Source organism: Fukomys damarensis, unplaced genomic scaffold, assembly GCF_012274545.1.
Source record: "Fukomys damarensis isolate Sample0158 unplaced genomic scaffold, DMR_v1.0_HiC HiC_scaffold_29, whole genome shotgun sequence".
Lineage (NCBI taxonomy): Eukaryota > Metazoa > Chordata > Mammalia > Rodentia > Bathyergidae > Fukomys > Fukomys damarensis.
In genome coordinates, this window is record NW_022900941.1 from 32,594,224 (window position 1) to 32,600,079 (window position 5,856).

The following is a 5,856-nucleotide window of genomic DNA, read 5'->3' on the forward strand; positions in this document are numbered from 1 at the left end:
TGTCTCTTTTTTTTTTTTTGTTTTTTTTTTTTTTTTTTTTTTTTTTTTTTTGGTATTGGGGATCAAACTTGGGTGTTTGCGCTTGCGAGGAAGGCAGTAGAACCGCTGAGCTAAATCCCTGGCCCTGTTGTGTTACTTTCTTGAGAATTTGTTTTATTATAAAGTCTTGTTTGAAAGGTATAGTTGAATAATTTTGATTCTCTAAAGTGAATTTTTCTTGAAAATTTGGTTTGGAGTCAGATTTCTCATGTATTTAAAACTTATTTGTAAGGGCTTCCTTAATTCAAAGGACTTACAAAAAATTTAAGCAAAAGTCACGTAGGATTTTGAAATCAGTTTATCAGGATTTATTTATTATAGTAAGGCATTATATCTCACATCTGTAATACCAACGCTGTGGCGGCTGAGGCAGAATTGAGTTCAAAGTTATCCTGAACTATATTCAAGACCTGTCTCAATTTTTATTAATTGCTTAAATTTATTTATTTATTTTTTTTGTGGCCCAGTTAATGGGAGTTTACTATATGTCAGGTTTAATGCTCAGTCCTTCAGATTTCAAGTTCTGTATTAGTCTTAAAGAATGAGAGTTCACTTCATTCTTAGAATATGTTAAATTTTACATTTTGGTTTTTACCATTTTTCCTTTTATATACTAAAACTTTCTCCAAAGAACAATTAAATTTGTTCTTTAAATCCAAAGATGACATACTAAGCTGTAACCCCTACTTTTCTGTAAGACTGTAAACTGAAGGCTATCTTTCTACTTGTTGATATCAAAAGGAAAAATACGTAATTTTATATTCTTACATTATCTTAACTGACATAATTGTGCGTAAATCTAAGCTCTTTAAACAGTAAGCAGATATGCTACAGAGAGATGAAGTGGAGGGAAAAGAAACACTGAGCCTAAATTTTAACGAGAAAATGAAGCTATTTGATATAAAGACAAGCAGTTGTATGTATATACTGAAAATAGCTGTTAACTTACTTTTAGCTATTCTGTACCTAACACAATATCGTAACTGATGGTCATGAACCCTTTGAGTGACTTTTTAAAAAATAGTTTAGTTCCTCCCCCACATACATAGCAGCAGTCAATAATTTCCAACAGAAGGCACATTTGTTAAGTGGATAAAAAATGTGAGTAGGAAGCTCACCTTTAAAATAGTATTATGGAATTGAAAATGGAATATAGTATAACTTTTTCTACATAATTGATTAAAAGATGTCTAAAGCATTTTATTTTTATAGAATGAAAACTTTGTAAAAATGGAGGTGAGATGGAATCAGTTTTTGAATATAGAAATTGAAGGGTGGCATTCTTACCTTGTAAGTTTGTATATAGAGACCTACTACACCTGCCACCTGTTTTTGTACTGCCCACAAGCTCAAATGGCTGTTTATATTTTTATATAGTTGGAAAAAGTTAGACTATTTTGAAAAGGACGAAAATATATGAACAACAACTTTATTGTCCAGAAATGAATTTCTGTTAGAATGGTCACACTTATGTATTGTTGGCTGCTTCCCTGCTACTGTGGCAGACCTGGATAGTCTGACACAGATGTATAACCAATAACTACTAAAATGCTTACTGTCTGGCCCATTTCTAATTTTGTCCCCATTTTGTGGTATGTAGTTAATTTGCTTATTTGCTGCTTGTTGGCTTGACTGGATTCTGGATTCCTTTTCTATTACTTGTGTTTTATTTATAATGTGGATTCCTGTGGTTTCATTTATTTTACTACTACTCAGACATAGTAAGAGATATTAGTACTTTTTAAAGTATACCTTTTCATTCCTAAATGTCAAAGTAGCTGTTTACTATGAAAATAAGGGACTTTTGTCTGAGGGAAAAGAATCTGGCACTAATATGTTAAATTATACCTGTGTAGTAGGATATAGGAGTTTGCTTTCTATGTTAGTGAATTAATCAGTTGCTTTCAATCTATTTAACTCTACCTCCTGTTGATAGCCCTGATATGTGCACTTAGCAAAAGACTGATACGAGCCAAACTGGTCATGTAATAACCCTACAGTGTTTTTGTTGGCATCACTTGGCATACTCTAAGAGAGCTTAGTTTTACATTCACAAAGTATTTGATAACACTTTCAAAATCAAGTTGAAACAATAAAAATACCTGTTACTATTAACTGCACTAGATGGTGAATAAAGTTTAGTTTTATTTGATCACGTAATGCTTTACACAATATTTGAAGCAGGTAGAGCTACACTTAAAAAATAGGTACTGCTGGTTCATTTTGACTGTTGAGATTCTGATGCATAGGAAAACCTGTTATGAATTGAGTTGACTGTTAAAGTTGCTAATGGAAAATGGTTATTGCAACACTTTTCTTTTCTTTTTTTTTTAAAAATGCACTTTTTACCAAGAATAAAACTAAAATCTAAATTCTGGTGTTCATTTTTGTTTGCTTTCCCTTGTGTGTGTGTTCTTAGTATGAGTAGCACGATCCAAATATGAATGTAAGTGCCTATCACTATTGTAGATATGAACTTTTAAAAATTTCACCCTTTTTATGGCCTGCTTTTGTGAGGGTTTTTTTAGAGGTTTTGAGGGTTTTTAGAGGTTTTCTTAGTATTATGAATTGTGCAGGCTTAACCATTCACAGTGAGAAAAGAGGTAAACTGTGATGTTAAAAGATAATGCATTAGTGTTCCAGGACTAGTAAAACAGTATCATACACTGAGTGAATGCTTAAAGTCTAAGTAGTAGGATTAGTTTCTTCTAAAGACTGAAGAATCTGTTCCATGTGCTAAGTTTGTTAATTTCATGGCTGTTTGGGGGGGATTTCAGGCCTATAGAAGCATTGCCCCAAGCTCTGTTCATCTTCACAGGGCTTTCTCCTTGTGTATTTGTCCAAATTTACCCCATTTCTAAGGACATGAATGTATTGGATTAGAACTCGCTGTGATGATCTTACCTAAACACAAATTTTTGGAGAAAATAGTGCAGTTGAAGACATACATTTGGTCCCAAGTTTTGGCTGTGCTATAACCTACAGAAAAAAAAAAGTCTTACTGAACTTTGCAATTCTTCAGATCTGGTTGGTAGTGAAAATGGAAAGAAATTCCCCATGTTCCACTGGTAAGAAAATAGGACAGATGCAAATGGCTAGGAATTATCAGGGAACTTTGAACACAAAACCCATCTCAAATTTGTGGTTAATGTTTTTAGTCCCTTTGGAGATGCACAGGGAAATGTAATAGGATCCACTTGAGAGGAATTGCGTAGGTGAGAAGGAAAAAAAATTTAATCATGAAGCTTTTAAAAATGCAGAATTAAAAGTATTTTTGTCATTACTAATTTATGGCAGACCTACAACAATAAAATTTAAAATTAAACCAGCCCATTGTAATGATAACAGCAAATATTTTAAGGTATTTCCAAAGTTTGGGGATATCTCCACAATCTGTGGCCTATATTGACTTGAATATTACTTAGTTTGCATAAAGATTGAAGACTTGTAAGTAGCTAGAATTCTTGGGCATTGCTGTAGTCTTGATCACTGTCTCCCAAAGGCCCTTGTGTAAAAGATATGGCCCTTATGCTATTGTGAGGTTGTGTCCTATTTGGAACCTTTTAAGACTTGGGCTGGCCGGGGATTTAGCTCAGCAATTCGGTGGCCTGCCTTGCAAGTGCAAGGACCCGAGTTCAATCCCCGGTACAAAAAAAAAAAAAAAAAAAAGTTGGGCTGAGTGCCACACTTAGCTATATTTGACAAAGGGGCCAAACTTCACTGGAGGAAAGATGTCCTCTTTAACAAATGGAACTGGGAATACTTGTTTTCTACATGCCGAAGACTGAACCTAGCCCACCGTTATCTCTCAGCTTGCCCTAAATTAAAATCAAAGTGGAACAGATACAAATACAAAAAAGAATCTGCTGGAAGAGAGTAGGTATAATTGAAGATGGCAGATTTTATGAAGAAAATCTTAGTTCTACAGGAAATACACCAAATTAAAAAGGACAGCAAAGGAAACTACTGAAAAGTGAAACCTACAGATTGGGAAATAATTTTTGCCAGCTACTCCTTGGAGGAAATACAAAGAACTCAAAAAATTAGACTCCATCCCCAGTCTTTAAAAGATGGGCACCTGAAATAGACTGACAACAAGTCTGTGAAAAATGCTCAACGTTGCTGGCCATTCAAGAACTCTCCAGAAAGAATAGCTGCCAGCAAGTAATCAAATGTTGGCAAGGCTGTGGGGGGAAAAGAAACCCTTCTCCATTGTTGGGAATGTAAATTGGTACAACCACTGGAACTCAGTAGGGAGATTAAGTGACAAATCAGCCGCTTAAGATTTGGATTCTGGACACTGGGAAATAACAGGAAGAAAATGAAGGTGGATCTCTGGGACCCAGGAAGGATTTGAAGGGAAAATTGGAGCCTAGAGACGAGACCACAATGCAAAAAAGGAAGGGACATTATGCACTTCTCTGGGTCCAGGCTTATGGCATGATGAAGGAAGGTGGAATCTACAAAGGCTGAAAGTGAGTGACTCCAGAGGCCTTCAGAGAGAAAAGCACAAGAGGAATAGCAGTGGATGCTGTGCACTACAACAGTTTGCAAATGACTACTGTCCAAGTGACTACCATATCCCTTGGAGAGAGTACCCTGGCTAGGTGCTATTTTAGGGAGGGCCAAACAGTCTGGGGCTTGAGAGTAGCCATTGGTTGGCATCATCTCAAAGCTGCCAGTGTTAAGTTCCCACAGTGATTGGATGCAGGACAACCACAGGAGACCTCTATGTTCAGGGAACTGTTGATTAAGCTGGCCCAGATATCCAGAGTATTATAAGCCAAACAACAGGCCCTACCCTGACAGTCATAGGTTAGGATCAACGTGAGTGTGTGGCTTTGAAAGCCCAGGACCAACAACAACCTGCCGTAATTTTGCCAACTTGCTGGTGATTATCCAGCATAAATCTGGGCTTTACCACCCCTTTCTACAAGTGTAGAGTCACACGAATTAGACACCCACAAAACTCTATAGACTTTTTAACCATAGGCTTGAAATCAGATTGTTTTTAGTGTGTGTGTACTTTGTTACTGTGAACATTATTTTTAGTTTGTCTTGGGTTTTTTGTTTGTTTTGGAACTGGGGGTCGAACTCAGGACCTTGTGCTTGAGGGGCAGGTGGTGGAACCACTAAGTTAAATCCCCAGACCTTTAGTTTGGTTTTTAAATTTCCCTCCTTCCTGGCTTCTTCACCAGTTTCCTGAGGCTTGGGTAATCTTTTGTCCTTCAGCCTTGCTTCTAATCTTTTCTTTCATTTTTTCTGCTTCCTTAAAAAAAAAAAAAAAAAAGTGGAAATTAGGAAGGACATGGAAACCATGAATGCCCAATGCAGAAAAGAACTGGATTCCATAAAACATTTCATTGAAGTCGAGCAGATTAAAAGTTCTATTGAAGATATGCAGCAGACTCAACATGTGAAGATGGGTATCAGATCAAGACAGAGTTGTGGTTCGCAATCACCAAATGAAAGAAAATATCAAGGGGTCTTGAGAAATCAACAGCTTTTAGACATTGTGAAGAATAGTATAAATTGAATCAAGTGAAAAACCAGAAGATAGCATAAAGGGGCATTAAAAAGTGTTCACAAAATAGAAAACTTTCCAACCAGGGGAAAAATTTTGATACAACAATCAGTCATACAGAACTTCAAATAGCCATGATGAAAAAAGAAAAAACTACAAGGTATGTAATAGTCATTTCCAGAAATTCAACATAACTGTTAGAGAAAAGAAATATCTCCTATAAAGAAAAACAGAAGGATGGCATACTTATCAAAGCCTTAAGGAAAGTTTGAAGTGAGATATCTTTCAAAATT